Here is a 21,139-nt window from a genome sequence, read left to right as displayed (position 1 = left end):
TACAAAATCTCTGTTTAAACACTTTGATGTTTGTAATTGAGTTGGTACATTGGAAGTCTCATCTCACAGCTAGTTACCTGTCATATTACTGCTTTTAGGGTGCTTGCCACATAGCCAATATGTCAGTGAAAGCAGAAGTCCCCCCAGCCCTTTGCTAGCCACTGAGAAGGCTGAGGACAAACATTCTTCCATTACATCCACAATTAGGCAACTCTGACAGTGTAATGGAAAGAGTAATATTTATTTATGTCCATTTTTGCATATATGAACAAAGGCATATTGCATTATGAGAATTATTAACTTTACTATTTCATCTAAGCATTTAAGATTTAAGACCTTAAGATCTTAATATTTGCTCTTTCCTTCATTTACTCAAGAGGTTTTTTTAATCCATCATTCCTATTTTTAGCATGTAAGCCATACCTTCATCTGCAGAAGGCTTAATGAAAATCTCTGCTTTATTCTCATACATATTTAAGTGTAAATTACTTTAATCTGTATTTCTGATTTGTAATGACAATGTAACTATTCTTAAAATATAGACCATATTTTAATCTGAGTTTAAAAGCTACTTCACTTGGGCTAATTACCTTTTAAGACAAGCTTCTCAGACTCTGAAGCAGAACTGTCTGGTTTTGCATGAACATGCTGTGTTTCAGTTCCTTACAGCATGGCCAGGGTACTGTAGGTGGCAAACATTTGTCCGCTCAGCAGAAAGGCTTAGGCATCCATTTTGATCTGCTTGGGGTGTTTTTTTTTTTGTTTGGTTGGGTGAGTTTTTTGTTTGTTGGTTGTTTTTTTGTTTTTTCATTGTTTGATTGTTTGTTTGTTTGTTTCTATTTTGTTTTGTTTTGAAAAATCAATAGCAACATATTGAATTGGTTTGGAATACTTTGTCCTGCTGTGTTTGAGAAGCTGATTCTTGGAAGCTGGAGCTTTTGAACATGATGACAGTAATAGAATTTAAAATAAGGCCTCCTTATCCTGGCCTTTCTCTCTACCAAGCACCCCATAAGCATTGCTGTTGTCAGAGCTTTTTGTAAATGGCCACTGGAAGGTGTATGAGTTATGATCTGGCAGCCCTTGGAAGAGGTGAGGGGAACAAAAGCTAGAGGTAACCTAACATTATTTTACACCAACCAAATCATCACAGTTATTTATTAGAGTGTAATGCCTCAGAATTTTCTGCATACAAAGCTATTATGTGATTTACAATTTTCTTTGTCTGCTTCACAACTTCCTGTAGGAAGAATTTCAACTAGGAGCCACTGTTTTTTTTTTTTATCTGACACAATCTTCACGTGAAAGTCAGTAATTTCTTTTAAATATTATGTTGAGAAAATAAAAAATATACTTTAATAGCACACTGTACAATCTTGCTGTAATGCAAAAAGAGGCACCATCCTGTGAAAGGTCATATATATAGCACACCCAATTTCAACCAACCGCTGTTTTCTCTAGGCTTTTAAAATTAAGTGCAGAATAGGCATATTATTGCAGACAGGAAAATATCAAACACTTTGCCTTCTCACTAGTATTCTGAGCCCTGTTCTAGACCAAATAAGTAATTAATGCCTTAGATGGTGCCTAAACAAACTGGTTGTCAAAGTGCTAGATAGCAGAGCCAGTTCAAAAGGTGCCCATACTATATATGAGCATCCCCCATCTAACCTGTTGTTAAGAAAACTGTAGAGAAAATGCAACAAGAGGTAAATTTGGGTGGTTTTCTTAGCCAGAATGAAAGAAAAAGTATTGGGTTAAAATTCTGAAATGTATTATTTTCAACTCTTCTAAAGTACTTCTTTTTTTGTAGGGATAAGGTTAAATTTAAATATCCTCCTTACATATGATTAAAATAAGCTTCAAAAAAGTAAGCTAGACTTTTTGTTCACTCAAGCAAGTTTCTACAGATGCAGCAGCAGATCTTCCACTATGATTTCATTTGCTAAAGGAAAAATGTTGTTTACTAACTGCTAAGAGAAAGGGGGAAAACCCAGCACTTGTACTGAAAGTGGATTATATAAGTTTTGTTATTTCATAAAAGAGCAAAATCCACTGCATGGTCTTTCTAAGATTCCTTTTTGCATTCTTTAAAATGTTTCTCTCATTATAAAAATTACTTCCGGATGTCTTAAAATCAAGAAGGAAGGTGTGTGTGCACTTTATTTTTTTTTCTAGCTCGTTTGGATTCATAGATAAGATAAAGCCAAACAGAAATATCATCTTCCCTAAATATAATTGTTCCTTAATAATAATTGGCCTTCCCCATTAACTGGGACCATCTCATCCCTCCACTGCCGATCAAAACAAGAATTAGCAAGTAATCAGGCTGTGGTTTAGAAAATCCAAATCAAAAGCACACTTGTTAGGGAAAGGATATGGGTTTAAGGATATGGGCTTAACATCCTCTTCAAAGCAACTTTCTCAGGGCAGGATGGGCAAGTCTGCTCTGCCAGCAATGCACCAACCACAGATGAAGAATTCATGAAACCTGGTATGAAGTGTATTGTTAAGGAATCTCTCACATATAAACCAGGCCCAGTGAATACATGTGCAAAAACCAAGTCAAACCATCAAGAGATAATTTTAATGACTGATTATAGATACTGTCTTATTTTATAACCAAGCAGTTTCAAATGACTTAAGATATTTGGAATATTTAGAATTACATTAAAGTTGAATCCAGTGTCCTGAATACCCAGACTGGTATTCATATTTTCTGGCTTGCAAGAAGCCACAAGACTTACAGGAACTACAGAAGAGGGTTATTAGTGACTATGTTACAACACATATATAATACCTTTCTTTTTGGTTTTCAGAACGTGAAACATGGAGTTATTTGGTAGTCCAGAGTATGAGATACTGGGTCCTCTGTCAGGCTGTAAGGTAACTCCTGTAAGGTTACCTTCTGTCAGGTAACTATGTGCCAGCTTTTGACAGGGGTTCCACACTCCTACCTTAAAACTACACAGGAAACACAGCCCCAGGCACAGCTGGAGGAAATCTTGTGCAGGACACAGGAGCCTGAATCAGCATTTGTGGGCTAAGATGGTGCCAGGCACACCCAGACAGGCTCTGCACAAAGTACCTGGAAGGCAGACCAGAGTCAGGAACCATAGGATTATGACCACTCTTGCATCACTTTGTCTGTCAAAAAGTTGCGTGGCCTCAGCTTGTGTCACAGACATTAAATATAGTCCATGCTCTTATTTTTCTTTTGTGCTATACTGTTTCTGAATGTGGTTTTGGTTCCTTTTTTTTCATGGTATTTATTGCCACTGTTATTATTTTTTAAAGCAGCATAAAAGAGGAGAAAACAACAGTTCTTTAATTACATGGAAAGAGTACTCATGATTACAGGACAGCTGGTAGGTATTTTCAGTGATCCCTTCTTCATTTATATCCACAAAACATTTCTGCCTGCAGACTGCACAGATGTTATTGGAGAAATTTATTGTTGGTATCTTACAGGAAAAAAAGAAGCCAAAGAACAACAAACTATTTGCTTTGAGCCAAGGATGCATGAAAACATTTTAAGTGCAATCAAAGATAAGGACAACATGAAAAGGGTTACAGTTTGCTAGTGCCAGGATGCACAGAGTTATCTGGAAATATTTAAAATCTTGTTGCTAGTGCAAGAATTTTTGCAACTGTCTGGTTGACTTTAAGTTACTTGGACAGAAGAGAATTGTGCTGAGATGATCACTTTGTTTGAAAAGGGAAGATAAGAGCCATAAAAACCAAAGGGCAAGCAGAGTCTTCCACAGCCTTTGGGAAAGTAAGCATCTTGTCTTTCTGTGGCAGTAAGGAAAATTTTGTAGCCTCTCGTACATAGGCACCAGCCTATTGTAAATGTCCTGGTATATGTCACTGGCTACTGCTTCATTAAGATGTTCTAATGCTGAGACTGACAACAGAGAGTTCAACAGTTTGTCTGTAGCACAAGAACAACTCTCCTCAAGGAAAAGTAAGGATAATTTACTCCAAGAGTATCCAGTAGACCTTACTCTTGTGAACTCAGGGGCACAAGACATTCAAGAACTCAATTCCACTCCTTGCAAGTGGTATTAAAGATGGTGACCCCTACCACTTACACCAATGCTGGAAGCCACGTTGTCAGAACAGATTCCTGCAAAGTGCCTTGAGTCACTCCATACTACAGTCTGTGAAAAAGCAGCATCACACCAAAATTCATGGAGTCACCAGATTTGGTTCTGTCCTCAAACCGCAAAAGAGTACTTGGGTGAGTCTGTTCTTGACAAAACCTCTGTAAAAATCTTCAGCAAGTTTTTTACTGCAGTTCACACTGCATGTTTCATTTCCTTTTCTTTTGCAGCAGCAGACACTCTCATTCAAGTATCAATATACTTGATGGCAACCCATACAGGGAGTCAGCTATGCACTGCTTTTGGAGCCACAGCTGCTCACTCTGAAAAGAAGGCCAAGTCAACATGTTTTCTTATAGAAAAATACGTTGTAAAGCATGTTTTCTTATAGAACCTTGGACTTTACCAAGGTTCTTGTAACACAGAACAATTAGGTTTATTTCACTATTTTGCAGAAGCAACAGGATCAGTCAACTCTCAGTAAAGTATAAAAGGCCAAAGAAATGTTGTTTCTATAGCAGAAGAGCCTCCTATCCTCCTAAATAGAAAATCCTCAGAATAAAATCTGTTAAGTTGCAGCAGGTGGCATTTAACACCCAATCCAATCAAGTATGCAAAAATGTTAACATGTCTTGTCATCTCTCTGTGTTTCAGGTCTTTGGAAACCTGGCTACTGAATAATGTTAAAACTGGAGCTTCTCAACACTAGAAAGGGGTTGTCATTTCTGCTGCAGCAGGGCGTAAAGTAAGAATCTTTACAATTGAGCTAACAATGTCAGTAGTTATATCCTTAAAATACACTGGTGGGAGAATGTAGCTGGTTAAATAAAATACTTCAGCAGAATACAGCTGAACTGTCTTAGTAACACGACTTAAGTTTCTGCCAAAAATTTTTCATCAGAGCAGAACACTTTTGAGTTAATCAGCTATACAGAATATAAGCAATAAAACTGACACTGAAAGGATCAGCTGATTTACGTATGTGTGGAGCCTCCCATACCTCCAAGCTGTGTTGGACTTACAGCAGATGCATTATGTATTTGATCTATATGCTCTTGAGGAATTGCTGGAGTTTCTGGTCAGATGGCACCTCAGAGTCCAGCACAGTAGCTCTGAGTGGGCTGCTAGTCCGACAGAAATTCTGGATAAATATAAAGAAAATTCAAAATCTACCTGTGAAAAAATTCTGGCTGGATTAAGAGGTTAGATTGAGAATCATCTGGACATACAATATTATCTTTGGCAATAATCAAAACAAAAAGAGAAGAATGCCTCAGCAACATTATAGCCTAGTAAAGCAGGAAATTGTAAATAAGAGAAAGAATTATAATGTGGTTTTGATATGAATTCTGATGTCTCATCTCCCTCAGATTCAGAAATGAAGGCCTGGTGATTAACTTAGCTGTTAAATTGGGGGATTAAATTAGTGAACACAATGGGTGTATGAAGCTTAAGGTTTCTCCTCTTCACACCAAAAACACAAGTTGTAAACCTCAAGCCTCAGATAACATATGAAATAATAAAATCAAGAAGTAGGGGAAGTAGGGCCTAACTGCTGGCAAAATTGAGAGAGAGCCACTTCAAATTAATGGCAGCCTATGGTTCCCTTTCACATTTTGAGGTTTGATTAACAGATGACCAAGCAGTGAAATCATACAAAAATTTGTGACTTGTAGAGCATCTGATACAGGAGAGCCTTTGGCCCTAGAATAACAATGTCAGCCTGCCTTGCACATTACCAATAGTAATCTCTGTGTAACTAATGGTTATAATACTGAAATACAGCTCATCAGACCCCCAGGTCCTGTCCTCAAAACCCAGATGTAATGCTACTGAAAAAAACCCAACTCAAACCAAAAAAGCCTACAACAACAACAAAACCCCACAACACTAGAATTCATTTTCTAACTCAAATTCTATATGGTCACTTCCTAGGAGCAACTGTTGACTGTGGGAGCAAGTTTCCTGACACTTGGTGGAGGCATTTTGGCCTTTAAGCCTTAGAGCTGCTCTCACAAACTTGCAAAAAGGCACTTTGGCTGCATTAATTTGGGATGCCACTCAGGTACACGACCACACTACTGAAGGTTTTTCTTAAAAATTCCTTCTAAAGCACAACAAAAGGTCATGGTTTAAACTTTTAAACCTTTTTTCTAAATGAAATGATATACAATATCATGCATATATTTGCTTGAACTGCCCAAAGTGATGAAATATTCTACTTTGTTGCCAATAAGTGAATATCTAAAACCCACTGAAAAGTCAAAAGCCCTGTTATGTCAGTTCTCTCCATGCAATAAACTGGAGATTTGGGATTGTGGAAGCCTGATGATAGCAAAGATACGGCAAGGCTGACTATAATGTGTGCTTGTACAGTGAGCTCCTGCATCTTTACAGGAAGGTTACAAAAACCAAAAACCTGAGGGATGATTCTTTTCAAATTTATGTTTGATTTGGGGCAGGGGAATATTTTAATAGCAAGGAAAAATCACAGTCTATCCAGATTAAAAAGCTATTTCTGTGAAAGATGAATCTTCTTCCTTAACTCAAAAAGTAGAATTTTGAAGGAATGTGTGTTACTCCTTGTGAAACCTAACAATTTTGCCACAGATTGCAACTGAAGCAGAACTGGATTCTTCTTTCTTTCCAAAGAAAAAGGAGAAACTGAAAAAAAGAAAAATCCCCCAAAGTCCCAGAAAGCAGCTATTGAGGAAACTGGTGTTTCATGATGCAAGTTTAACTAAATTAACAGATTAAAACATCTGTGAAAGGTAACATGACAGCATCATTAAATCACATCACTGTTTGGCATTTCTGCACCCTGCACTCCTGGAATTACAGGACCCAGTCTGCTGCTTGTCCCCATAAAAGGGACACAGCTCCTTCCATGCCATGCAGCTCCCCTGGCATGCCAGGGCTCAGTGGTCTCTACATGTCCCTGGTCACAGTGGTCTCCTGGCCTTCACCAGAGGTCACCAAAGGCTTTCCATTGCCATTAGCTGCAAAAATAACATGGTAATTAATTAAAAAATTGTATCAAAACTTTCTCTTAGGTGTGACTGTTACCAGATCAATTGATACATACTGTTTCCAGTAATTCTTTCAAATGTCTTTATTGAGTTTTAAGTCTTTCAGGCTGTTAATTTTAATACTATTAGCCTCTACATGAAATGCATAAGTGTTTTGTCATGTAAATGAGGACAAAGATAGGAATCAAGTCACACAGGTTAAAATCTCAATGTTGATTTATTATTAATAATGGAAGGTCACCCTCTGAACAATTCCATAAAATAATACATCTGCATTGCTGCTAAATGGGAGCCTTAACATCTGGATTGTATCATTCCAAATTTTCCTCATTCACTCATCATAGCAAGAGGAGTTTCCTGACAAATCACATTGCTGCCCAAAGGTAAAATGTACTTTAAATGAGCTCAAAAAGACCTAGCAGTGAAGTCAGCATTAGCGTCATAGACAACTTTCCCATTTTCTGATAATGCAGATTAAACAGTCATACAAGCACCAGCTGAAAAATGTCCCCTGTCCTCTGCTTCCTTCACACCATTCCCTGACTCTGAGTGAGTAAGAATGCCTGGCACCAGTAAATTCAACAGAACAGCATTATTCTACTATCCTTTCCATCTTACAGCATATGAGGAAAACTGCATACATAAAGAAAATGACTGAGGAATAATTAGATTTATTGTGACAGCCTGACCTTACCAGAACCCATTAACTTGATAAAACAAGATAACTGTCTCTCTAAAAATCTCGTTTCTTTTGATGTAGACATATTCAAATACACAAAAGCATATGCATGAAAGAAATAATAAATCAGTTGATTGAGTTTTTTAAGGTTTAAATTAATGGGCATATATTTGGTAATACATTGGAAATTGGCTAAGATTCTACATTAGGTAAATGAGCCAACTTTGTTTTCAACATTTGCCTCATTGTTTAGGTATAGAAATCAATCTATCATAATTCTGTCTTTCCTTTTTTCAGCTCTGTTGTCAAGTAAGTTTGCATTATGTGATAACCCATGATAAAAGATACACAAACTGTAAAAGGGGCAGCCACCTGTGAGACCAGAAGTAACAATTTGTTTGAGATTGTTCCAAAACCATTACAAATCTGCCTTTCTATCTCAGATGTTTTAAGATTTCTGCTATGCCAGGGGAGAACAATTCTGTCCATGGAGATCATATTTATTTCATCATATTTCACTTATTTAATTTGCATCAATGGACAGCTTGTAATGGCAAGCAAATTGTACTATAAGAATCAGCTAAGAGCCTGATAGTCAGAATTTCCTTTGGGAAAATACAGTCAGAGTACTAAGAAGTTTTTCCCTTCCTTCTCCATTTGATATGCTAGACTCCTACCTTGATGTTCAGAAAAATGCATAGGATAGGATAGGATAGGATAGGATAGGATAGGATAGGATAGGATAGGATAGGATAGGAATGTTTTTTCAAGGATGATAATTCTGACTGACATTCTTCATTGCTACCCCTCCACCTCCCTGACTTAGAGGTGTGCAAACTTGTGAATGGAGAAGTGAGAGTGTAAACTGAACATAGATTAAAACCTATTGAAAAACAGGTTTTTATAATGGGAGTTGGCAGAAAAGAGGCTCCATGTTTTGTTTTTTTTTAAATGTCAAATAGCATTAACAAAATTTTCAAGTCACTGAGAAGTAATTTTCTCTAGTGTCCTTCCTTATCATGTGGAAGTTTATCCCAAACTGCCATTTACCATCTAAAAGGAAAAACATAATTGTCAGAGTGGTCTAGGTTTTATTTTAGGCCAAGATTTGCTAGAAAAAGCTCTTCCTTAATTTCCCCCCAGTGCTAGGGTCATACCCAACATTGCTTTTTTGTGTAGCCATCTGCTGAGGTGCAATCTCTTCCCTCCTGCTAAAATCATCCACAGCTGAGCCTTGAGTGCTCAGCTGCAACTTTTTTTTCTTTTACCTCTTTGAAATAGGAGCCTTCCCTTGCATGCCTCCCCCCCCTTCTTTCAGGAGACATTTCACATTTTCGATATCTTGTTTAGGTTAGATATTAAAAAGAATTTCTTTACGGAAAGAGTGATCCGGCATTGGAATGGGCTGCCCACTGAAGTGGTGGATTCTCCGGCCCTGGAGATATTTAAAAAGAGACTGGATGTGGCACTCAGTGCCATGGTCTAGCAACCGCAGCGGTGGTTCAAGGGTTGGACTCGATGATCTCTGAGGTCCCTTCCAACCCAGCCAATTCTATGATTCTATGATAGGCCTGGATAAGGCTCTTTTGGAAGCTGGAGACTGTTGCTGTTTCTCTTGCACCTAGTAAGTATCTACTGCTTTTTATTTTTTGTTCTTTTTGAGCAAGCTAGTGAATGCCCTTTCCTTGTAGGGCTGATTTTCTGCTCCCTTTGACCTTTGTTTACTTTTTCCTTTCAAAAAAGACACCAAACTTTTCTTTATTACATGTTTGCAAAGCACTTTGAAGGGGAGGGGGTCAATCACTGCAGCCCTTTGCTTTTTTTCTAACAGGACTGTGCAATTCTCTCTGAGCCCTTAATGTTTTCAAGAGTAGTATGAGTATCCAGAGCAGGAATGTATACATGCAAACACTCACCAGGACTTCAAAGAATCAGACAGAAAGGCTTCTTAGCTGATGCTGCCTCCCAAGCCAGGATATGCAATGGAGTGCTGCCTACTTGAAAAGAATAGTCTACTTTTTTGTCTGATTTTCCTTCTCTTTTGCTCCTAAAGATCTTGTTACAAGCAAGAACTGATCAGCTCCTTCTCTTCAGCACTAGACCCTGCTGTGCATAATTTATTTGTGAACTATACAGTCATGAACCAAGCAGTCAAAATGTGGGTGTCAAGTAAAGAGAAATGTGTTAGCAAGCAAATGTAGAGGGCTGTTTCTTCTTTAGTGAGCATGTGGTTGGTTGTCAAATTTTTACTCATGTAAATGTTTCCTACCAAATCAAACAAAAATCACATGCACCTGAACCCAAGCATAATACCTTCCACCTGGAAGAACTGTAATGCAGAAGTCTAGAACTGCCTGTACTTAGAGGAGCAGTGGGTTATTACTTGTTGTTGTTGTTTACTTCAATGTCAACTGGAGGTTTTCTTGCATGCATTAATGAAGTAGTCTCAATCCTAAATGTGACTTTCATTACAGTTTCTGCTCCTAAATCAGAAGGTCTCTCTATCTGATGTGACAATTTATCCCTGGTTATTTTTCATCTCTCTTGTGTAAGGATCTCAATAATCATTCAGCTTTGGACCTTAGTGTTTGTCTTATTCATGAAGTCTTCAAAGTACAGTGGAGCAGATTTGGGCGGTTAATGTATTAGTAGAAATTTTTAACTTTAACATTGCTGGATGATATCTTTTAAAGAAAGCAAACTAATGCCATGGGATTAACAGTATGTTCAAGCTATACAAAAGCATCTGGGTATGAAACATGAGACCAGCTATAACCTACTGTACAGGCTTCTAAGCTTGTTTTTGTGACAAACACGCTTAAGTTACCTAATGTGAAATAAATGGAATAAACCATCTACTAGCAGAGACCCACTGTGAGCAGTGTTTATTATTAGAAAGTAACTTCATATTTATGTAGATGGTAGATATGAGAATATATTACACTCCCAGGTAAACAGAGTGTGAAGTGGGACTGTCAAAGCTCAGTACAAAGTAAACTTCAGCTTTTGGTGCTACTTTTTTTACTGAAAGAGCTCTGCTTTAGTTCCTCTTTACTGGAGAAGGAGGCCTTGCTGCTGCCATACAGCTATGCACTGAAAACTTGAGTCCTAATGGATTTGTGCAGATGCTTTATTTTAAAATGCACTGCAAAACCACAGAAACCATCACAAAGTCTTAATAGTGTTGTGAAGATTACAGTTGTACTGGACCCTCTCTAAGGTAGACTAAATGCATTTAAAAGTATATTTTTTCCATATTGGCTATGTCACTTTGTAGATGTGTAGCTCCTGTAAGCTCATAGCTGGGAATGAAACTTGAGTTGCTGAAGTTGTGTGAGAAATAGGGCTGTAACAAGTGTAGGCTATTGGCATTTTTGGCATTGATTAAGTAGATATCGTACACATTAACCAAGTGTAAGTATTGGTAAGGAGGATAATGGCAAAGCAATGCAGAGTGCTTGTTGCTTAGACTCCCACAGGGTTTGTTATACAGACAGGGACCTTCCCAGCTGCTATGTTGTGTGCGTACTTAGAGTTCAAGTGTGCTGCAGCAGCTCAGTGTTGTGTTCTATACTCTAAATGTCCATGGAAAACACAGCATGATAGAATTGTTTAGGCTGAAAAAGACCTTTAAGATCATTGAGTCACCTGAACATAAGGTTAATTAACGCTGTCAAGTCCAACACTAAATCATGTCCCTAAGCACCAAAAAACAGATAGGAAAGAAGTACTTCAAAAGCTCTGAACCGAAATGCTGACGTGAACTTAAAATGAATCATACAGCAGAACTTGTCCAGAAGAGAAGCTAAAACCAATGATAAAATAGTATCACATATGATTATACTGTATGTGCTCAGGTACTGTGTGCATTCAGAATTAGGAATGAGTGTTTTTAAAGGCAGGGAGTTAATGACATAAAGCTAAAATCTTCAGTCAGGTGTTCTGTGTCTTCCTGAGACACCTCAGCTGTGTGTGTTGCCATGACCTCCCTGTGCCTAGCTCTGAACTTCAGCTGAAGTGCCTGTTTTACCACCTCTGCATTGCAGTTTTATGCCACTGAAAATCCTACCAACAGAAAAGCTGTCATAGATCAGGATGTTTCATAACCCTTATTAAAACAGTTTCTGCAAACTGTATCAAGGTTTCATTCTTTAGTGTTTAACAGACCTGTCAAATCAGCATGTATGGTGCTTACAGAGCTGGAGGAACAGTTGCCAAGGGGGAAAGTATTGATCATGACTCTTATTGCTGTCACTGCTATTAAGAAGATCTGTAGAGTAAAATACTTTTTTTTTTTTTTTTTTTTTTTTTTTTTTTGTAACTGATGGCATTAGATATTAATCAGCTGATGAATAAGGAAGGGCTAAGAAACTGCTTGTGTGTGTAAGACTGTATCTCCAAAATATCCGTATAATCTCCCTTATTTCTTTAACATTTATTTAAGACTCCCATTGCTTTTTAAGGGCTGGCCCTTTCTGACACGTCTTATTTATTTTTCAGTTCTTGAATAGAGAGGTCAGAGGTGTAAACCGTGTCACTCCAGTTTTCGCAGGTTTGCAAAGAAGTCTGTGGTGGGGCAAAGGAAGTGAGCTGAAGCACAACAAGCCTGGGTTTTAGCACCTTAACCACAAGACAAGCTTTCTTTCTAATTAGGCATGTGCATGAGTAACTTGACAAACAGAGGGCTTGGTAAAGCCCCTGTAAAACCTTAGTAGCATTTCTTCAGCTAGATATGTGTAGGAACATTACTCTCCTCCCTAATTGTTTGAAAGCTCAAAACCTTTTCCTTAAAAGCTTTAATCTGCTAAAGACAGATCACAGCAGCAGTTTGCATGCACAGAAAATAAAATGCCAAGTTGTTTTTCCGATATTCGTAAAGCTGTTCTCCACCTGACCAAAAAACCTGGCTTGCTGCTTTCCACGGAGGCTGAGTTGTCTCTCTAGAAGTAAACCCTGTACGAGTGTGCAATGACTCCCAACTATTACTTGAGAAAGATGGTATCTTGACTACTACAGCTCCAGAACTGCTGTCTTTCTGTCAACCTGTAAAATTCATACTGTAAAATTTACAATGTCTTTGCTTCCACTGAACAAGAACAATTTGAGCAACAACGAAGGCTAAAATGAGAACAAGAACTATCCCCATATCCATTAATTCACAGCCATGGTACTTCATAAGCATCTTCTGATATTGCAATCTGAAGAGAAAAAAGAGAAAAAAAACAAACGCCTAGATTGATTTATTATACCTAGAGGTGACAGTAAGCCTATGTATGAGAGACACTTTATGAGGAGATGAGCTAGCATTGTTATGCATGAAGATATAACAAATTAGCTAAAAACTCAATATGAGCCAGCAATGTGTGCTTGCAGGCCAGAAAACCAACCATATCCTAGGCTGCATCAGAAGAAGCTTGGCTTGCAGGTGAAGGGAGGTGATTCTCCCCCTCCACTCCACTCTTGTGAGACCCCCACCTTGAGTATTGTGTCCTGCTCTCGAGCTCCCAACATCAGAAAACCATGGAGCTGCTGGAGCAACCCTAGAGGAGGGCCATGAAGATGATCAGAGGGCTGGAGCACCTCTCCTGTGAGGACAGGCTGGGAGAATTGGGGATGAAGAAGAGAAGGCTCTGGGGCTACCTTATTGCAGCCTCCCACTGCATGAAGGGGGCCTATAGGAAAGATGGGTAGAGGCTTTTTACAAGGGCATATAGTGATAGGATGACAGGAAATGGTTTTAAGCTGAAAGAAAGTACATTTATATTAGATATCAGGAAGAAGTTCTTTTAGTGTGAGTGTGGTGAGACACTGGCACAGGGGAGCTGTGGATGTCCCCTTCCTGGATGTGTTCAAGGCCAGGCTTACTGGGGCTTTGAGCATGGAGGTGTCCCTGCCCATGCAGGGGGCTGGCTAGGACTGGATGAGCTTTGGAGTCCCTACCAATCCAAACCACCTTGTGATTCTATGAGAATACTTAGCCTTTGTAAATGGAACTATTATCCTGAAAAAGGAAATGTAAGTTAATGGGCAGAGAGTTGTCTTTTTTTTTTTTTCCTACTAACTCAATCCCGAACATAAATATAGCCACAAATACGTAGTGCCTCTGAATTTTGAGCAGACATTTCATAGTCACAGACCTTAGAGATGCATAGTTTTCCAGCCCAAGGTAAATACAAACACAGAAGAGGGTTTAAGTCCCTGTTTCAGCTTCCTTAACTATAAATTAAGAATTATTAGCATTAATGAGAGTTTCCTTTGGACCACAAGAAATGAGGGGATTACCTTGGAGCTATGAATCAGCCTCCTTCATACTTAAAGCTGAGTGAGCTTCTGTGTTAGACTGGAGCCTCCTGCTCCTGTAGTGAGGATCTTGATCTTCATCTGAGTTTGACTCAATCTGGATGTTTTTTTTTCCCTCTGACCTGGAGCTTCTGAGCCTCCATTTCAGAACTCGACAGCACCTCCTGGCTTCCAGATCTGTGTGTGCACTGAATGCACCCCGACTGTGCCCTGAAAGGAAGCTAAGGAGATAGAAATCACAGTCCTCCTTCCCCTTTTGTGCTCTGCTCCCTGTGGGGAGAAACACCCTGCATCTGGGATGGACAGGAGCTCCAGTATGGTCTGCTTGGTGCCCACCCTCGTTGATTCAGGGATCAGGTCATAGTGGTTGATAGGCAGCAGCTCCTGTCCAGATACTGCCAGTGTTAAACCAACTCTGATCCAGAATTGAGCAAGGAACTATGCAAAATCCCTCAGCTATTCTTTGCTGCTATTATTTGCTGTTCCATGTTAGCTGACCTTTGAATCCAGTTAAATCTTCAGACTTTGCAGAAATCTGAATCTAGGCTTAAAACATGTAGATCTTTCCCATCCTTTCTTCATAAGCAAAAGGTCAAAAGTAGTAGCCATGCTTTTTTCCATATAAAAAGAAATGCTTACACAGTGGATGCTGTGCTCAGGTGCCAGAGGACTGAAGCAGGTACTGACACCAGTGTCAACCATGTTTTTCTCCCAGTTTTACACCCCATCAGAGAGTACCTCATCTTCCTCACTGTCAGTATGCTTGGGTTAAGTATCTCGAAGCAGCTCACTGGTGTGATGCACTTGAGGTTCCTCAGGCTGCAATTAAGGATGCCCTCTGACAGGCAGCACTACAGCACCAGGCAGACAGTGAGAGCTTTTCCTTTCACCCTGCCTCAAGCAGGCATTAAAATGATGATGAAAGGGCCATTTCTTTATGCTAGACTTGCAAGGAGAGGAAGGATTATATTTATTGTACCTAAAGGAAAGCATTGTACTACAACAACAATCTTTCTAACAATCACTATAAAGCTGTTCCCTGTTTTGTTTTGCTAGAAACTGATTAAAGTGACAGAATAAAAAGTTCCAGTAAAACTTTTCAAGAAAATAAAATTCTTTGCTAAGTACACTTCTGTGAAGAAAATGTTAAAGGTTTCTGGTATCCCTATAAATGTACAAGTCGTTCAGCAAAACATTTGCAAGCAGCATGTAAATTAACATACTCCCATTGTTCCTCTGTTGATAATAAATCATTTTCCTGAAACACATTCAAAACAAATATTATAACTTCACGGTGAACAACAGCCAGATGGGTTTTCTCTTAACCCTCACCACCTCTTTTGTCCTGTGAGTTGCTGGATGTGTTAGCAAGTTCCCTCTATGCCTCTTGCCTGGAAGCCACTTAGAAACCTGCAGCTGCACCAAGGATGAGGGTCATGTGGTTCTGGTGGCTTTCATGTATGATGTGTGCAGCTCACCTGCAGGGTCACAGACCAAAGGGGACAAAGGAGTTCTCTAGAGACCTACAGGTATAGCTTAATTTCAGCCCAAAGGGACCCTGGCAGTTTTCTGGACCAACCCCCAGTGCAAAACAGAGTGAAGGACACCAGGTCACTCAGGGCTTAGTTACCAATACCTCCATGGACAGATATTTCACTGCCCCTCTGGGCCTCTTGTGGCAATGAGAGCTTTTCCTTCTTCAGTACATGAACACAAAATCACTGCAACAAAATCCGCGAGCTGAGGTTTAAGCAAAATGTCTTCTAGACTTGCCAAGAGAGCCTAAGTCTGATCTTTAAACTGCTCTTATCAGGCATCTGCAGAGCTGTGCTGTAATAGTGATGGAGTCTGAAGGTAGTGCTTTTGGTTCCCAGCTGGGTGCTAGAAGGAAAGGTTTTTTTTCAAAGGTGGTGTTTGGTTCTTGTTTTTCCTTAAAAATATCTCAATTCTTAGTCTTTAAAGTTCCTATAAAAATTCTCAAACTGCAGGGGAAAATTTTTTCCATTTTTTATGAACACTTTCTGGTTTTCAGTTGAAATGTCCATGTTTGATGGTGGTAGTGGTTGTTGTTCACAGAACTCGAACTGCCAAGGTGCCAGTTTATGTTGACTTTAGCCATGTACATCCTAGCCCTATGGGTGATGTGTCCTAGAATTTTGCTCTGAGTATTAAGGGATATGCTACATTTTTTGCTAAGTTTTGCTAAGTAACTCTGTGTGGGGCACTTTGTCTAGGGGAGAAGCAGAGGATGCAAGTCATCATACACCTGGGGGAAGACGTATGTTTTTGAAGAATTTAAGAACCTAAAGATATAGCTGCACCTAGTAGAAACTTCAAACCCATCTTGCTGCCCAGCTGCCACCCTTTGCTTCCTTAGCTCCTTTTGCTTTGTCTATCAGAGAAACCACCTGATCCCTCATCTCTCATCTTTGAGGTCATAAGGATTGAATTGAGGGAATAAGGAAAAATAATAATAATAAATAAAACTTCATGAGACATTTTCAGACTAAAGTTGTTCCAGTATAGTCTTAGTCAGCAAATATCTTAAAGTAGAGACTTGCTTTTCTAGTTCATATATATGCTAATATATTTTTAAAGAAGTACTGGACTACACATCTGGGAAGTCTAATCTCATTAGAGATGAATTAAATTGCAACAGTTAAATTGTATAGCTCAGAGCAGAGATTTGCTTCAACTCACATTGCATTATTTATTAGTTTACCAGCTGGTAAGTAAAGAAAATATGTGTATTCTGAAAATGCTTTCATATCTTGCTAATCAAACCTGATTTGGGCTGTTACTATGCAGTAAATCTGGAAATATACTTTAGATCCCTCTTTCCTCAACATTGTACATGGTGACATTTTGACTCCATCAAGCTAGGGGCTAGTTAAGAGGAAGGGTCTTGGCCTTAAAAATAAAATTAGTTTTATATCAAAAACTGCAGACTGTTTGCTAGTATTTCATCATATTCTATTCTATTAATAGATATCTTCCCAAGTCTTTAAAGTGATGAAATACACAGTTTGGATGTGGCAGTGGTTGAAAAATGGAAAGAAAATTACAGTGGTTTTAATTTTATTTTGGATACTGTGCAGCCAAATGAATCCTAACCTGTCCAGGCTTCCCTTTTTAAATTCTGACTGCTCTTGTCCTCCTCTATGGCAGTGGCAATGAGCGCTGCCCTCTGCTATGGGACTGTGCTGCAGGAGGCAAAAACCAGGGCAGCTGGTGAAGGTTTTTCATAACACAGCAGCAAGGAAGGGTTTTGTCCTTAGGGTGAAGGGCTGGGGAGGGAGGAGTAAGGAAAGCACCTTGAGGTGCTTCTATCTGGATTTTGTGGCACAGGGGTTGGGAAAATAAAGGACAAAAATGGGATGGAGTACACAAGGAAGCACAGTGGAGCAGTATTTTGACCATGGAGAAATAAAATGGCAAATATTACATGGCTGCATGTAGAGCAGTGGGCACCAGGCACAGACACAGAGGAAATTGTTGGGAGCTGCTGCATGGTTTGGGACTAAGAGGGTGAGTATTGTGTGTGCTGGCAATGGGGACAGGACAGTGAAGCCCTGTTTTAATGTGTAGACAGACTTAGGTATCTGAAAGATTCATTTGGCCCACAGGAAAAGGTCGGTTAAAGGTTTTGGACCCAAGTAGGGACTGTGATATCAGTGTGTTATGAATGGGAATGACCTTTCCCTTGCCAGTGTCCCCTCATTAATGGCAAGCTGTGACCTGGACAAAAAAGTATTTGCTATAAATGCTAAACTCCCATCTAAACACAGTGCAGGTCAGCAGCAGACAGGGACAAAGACTGGATGCCCTTGTCCAGTCAACACATCTTCTGGCTGCTGGGGAAAAAGTGCTTGCTAGTGAGGTGTAAGCTAATGTTACATACCTAAAGCTGAAAAGAATGAGAAGAGAAAATAACAGTGGCTTAAAAATATGGACAGTATGGCTTTTGTATGAGTAGAACTATTTTCTAGCCGCAGTCCAGGTAAATCCCTGTTTATTTACACTGGGCTGAAATAAAAGCTTCAGTGCAGACAAGTGGGTGCCCTGCTGTGTGCTTTAACTTCCTCAGCTTGATGATTGAGAGTTTTTTGGAGTTTTTTTAATAATCTTGGAAAAAAGTAATTTCTCCAAATATACCTGACGTGCTCATTATCATTGATGCCATCTTTCTTCCAGGGTTGTATTAGTTTTGCAGCATTTACTGTGCCTTATTTTAAAACAGGCTGCAACATTGTTGGGGGAAGGACCCTGTGTTCTTTGCCACAAGGTTCTCACTATGTGCCAGGGCTCTGTGCAGCCCCTGGTACTTCAATAAATAAATGCTACAGTAATATAATTAATTGATATCAACCATTGATGGGAAGAAAAGGCCTTATCTGGGAAAGATAGTGGTATAATTCCCTGGGAATATATAATTTTTTTTTCTATTTATAAAAATAATACAATGCATTGCATGCCATAATTTTATGGGGTTTCCTTGTATTGATTCCATAATTTCCTTTTGATATAGAACATGCTACAAAACCTTCACAATAAGTTTAAATCCCTAAAAATTGTTCTGTTATTAAAGTAGTAGCTTATATTTCTCAATGTTATTTAAAATGCAACAACAAGGATCTCTTCTTGAAAAAGTTGTAAGGCTAAAGTGCATTTACCTCTGACAAAGAAGGAACACACCAGGGCAAATTTGTACATATTTTTATCCTACTTTTTTCCTTTTTTTCTGCATTTTAACAAATAGAGCTAAGCAGCCAAAATGCAACTAGGCGATAGAGGAACATTTTGGCATAAAAATAGTGCCCACATTCAGTATGCACATACTGCACCTTTATAGCACTTATCAAACATGAATCTCAAGGCACTTGGCAAGAATCTAATCAAAGCCCTGGCTGTGTAAGAGAATATAAACTGAATCCTAGCAATTAACATGGGTAATTACCACCTGGGGCCCTGTTTTTCCATCTCAGTGACCAGGCAGCCCTGTCCATTTTTAGCTTTACCACAGCATTCAACAGAATACACCACTTTCAATTTTATTCTTTGAGCTCCCCCCTGAAGGCTGCCTTACTGGGCTCATCTATGTTTTCATAAACTTGATCTACTTAAAAGGCTTGCTCTGGCCTTAGAAACAAACCACTCCTTCTGGCTGGTGAGGCTGGATTCTGGGTCTCCTGGGAAGCAAAAAGTAATGAATTTTTTATTATTATTATTATTTTATTTCTTCTTGGAACTTTTGTTGGAATCTCAGAGTTGCTGAAGCACCAGAGCATGTCTGTCAGATAATTTCGGCAAATTCTCAATGTGATGACTACAACACAATACTGTCCTGTAAAGGAAAACCCATTAGAAAAATAATGGTAGCTTGCATGCTTTTTTTATATGCATGCATGCAACTTACCTAAAAAGTAAAATAACACAAATATATTCCTTGCATACATTTAAGATTAAAAAATGAAGCAGCTTGGAGATCAGCTGAGTTTACTATAAGCATAAATCACTGAAAATTGTTCCCCTATACAGTCAATAAATTTTTGCTTTTCTTACTACCCTGTAAAATGCAAAAATGGAACCTCTTGCAAAAGTTGAAGTTATTTCTCTTAATTTCCACTTTTAATTTAAAAAATTTCTATGTGCTGAAACAGGAATGCACACACTGTGCTCTATGCATTGTCTATTTTATGTCTAGCCTCTGGATACTGTCAGATAAAAGAAGAACATTTTTATTTTGTGAAGGAGGTGCTCTTAAAAAGCAGCAAAACACATCAGACAAGGGAGAAATAGTAACTTAGGTTGCCATAAAGCTGGACATGAAAATGTGTTTCTCCTCATATCTTCAAAACTTAGTGGAACAAACCTCTCTGCTTTAAACCATGAAAATTCAAGAGCCAGTCTCCCAGTGATGTGGCTGATTTAGGAATAGAAAATTTTCTGCAATAATACAATTCTTCCAGGTGGCTTTTAATTTTTTAGCTATTAACGTTCTCTTTTTCATTTTTTTTTCTAAAAAGAAAGCATAAAAATGTACATTTCATAAAATGAAAACAGTGGGGCATTTATCATCCTAGGGCCCCGGATTATAAGCACCAGTTAAAAAGCTTTGAAAGGCTATCATTGGGCTCATAGTAAAAGCAACACATGCAGACCTATCTTACACAACAACACTCTATGGCATCTCTCTCCCTGTAGAAATGGGAAATATCTGTCATTGAGAAAAAATGGTACTTCTGCTGGTGCACTGCTTTGGAAAATAGTAGCAGGGAGTGGAAGGCTGCTGGGGGTCATTTGGAGTGGAGTGCCATGAACTTGCAAACTTAAAATCTGGCAACCAATGTAGCATGGAGCTACCTTCCCAGGAGATCTTGGAAAGGAGTAATGGGACAGCTGAGAGTTGGGAGAGGAGGCTGCTAAATGTTGGGGTGCTGCATCAAACAGAGAGCATGACTGGGGGTTAACAGCTGTATTCCAGTCAGAGCACAGCAAAGAAAAGAATGATTCACGTGTGCCCTTGCTGGGGCTGCTCTTTCATGTGGGAACTCTGTCTGAAGGGTGCAGATTTCACTGAACCTGAGGCCTTTATGCCTGTGGTTCACCTTCCTGTGGCTTTCCCCTCAGCACCTAGAGTTCTGCTCTTGCAGTGTTGCTCCCAGTCAACTCCACAGGGTGAACCACAGGAGTGGAGCCACGTGGCTGTAAAAAGCCTTTGTGGTGTGGTCAAGGAGCTTGCCTGCTGATGGTGTGCTGGGTGGGCAGCTGCCAAGCAGCGTGGTCTGTATGCAAAGCAGCTTCCCCAGCCACAACATGACAGCTGGAGCCTCTGCGAGGCCTCGGGACCCCTACCCTGTGCCACAATCTGTGCCACGAAGCGGTCATCAGTGCTTTCATCCTGGTGAAGTCCATGGGAATTAATCACATCTTCAGAGTTCAGCGTGTGTGCTCCAGCACTCCCGTGTCCGGGGGATGTGCAGTGGTGTTGTCCTGCTTCAGGGAGGTGCATTTCTGCCTCCTTT

This window comes from Calypte anna, chromosome 4A, assembly GCF_003957555.1.
Source record: "Calypte anna isolate BGI_N300 chromosome 4A, bCalAnn1_v1.p, whole genome shotgun sequence".
NCBI classification, from domain to species: domain Eukaryota; kingdom Metazoa; phylum Chordata; class Aves; order Apodiformes; family Trochilidae; genus Calypte; species Calypte anna.
This window is presented reverse-complemented; position numbering follows the sequence as displayed.